This window comes from Crocuta crocuta, unplaced genomic scaffold (assembly GCF_008692635.1).
Source record: "Crocuta crocuta isolate KB4526 unplaced genomic scaffold, BGI_CrCroc_1.0 scaffold266, whole genome shotgun sequence".
NCBI classification, from domain to species: domain Eukaryota; kingdom Metazoa; phylum Chordata; class Mammalia; order Carnivora; family Hyaenidae; genus Crocuta; species Crocuta crocuta.
In genome coordinates this window covers 7,442,112-7,442,330 of record NW_027531005.1, presented here as the reverse complement: position 1 = coordinate 7,442,330, position 219 = coordinate 7,442,112, and the positions used below count along the sequence as shown (strand labels likewise).

At 61.6% G+C, this 219-nt stretch overlaps 1 protein-coding gene across 1 annotated transcript in view; it reads left to right on the top strand.

Annotated features, from left to right (window-relative positions):
• The window catches only part of SND1 (staphylococcal nuclease and tudor domain containing 1), a 417,734-nt gene that overhangs the window by 360,989 nt on the left and 56,526 nt on the right, over window positions 1-219 (top strand). The window lies entirely within an intron of this gene.

The following is a 219-nucleotide window of genomic DNA, read 5'->3' as shown; positions in this document are numbered from 1 at the left end:
CTGTGTTGCAGGCAGCAGCCACGCAGACTGCTCTCTCATCCTTTTGTCCTTCAGTCAGAACGTGAATGTACTGCTGACGCATACTGTTCTGGGGAGAAGATTAGCGTGATGCAGTGCTCTTATGTATTAACACCGCTCCCGCTCCCCCTCCGCTGCCTGCCCTCGAGGGGTTAACGCCGGCGCCTTCCAGCGCCGCGCCGCGCAGCCCCGCTCCGCGCC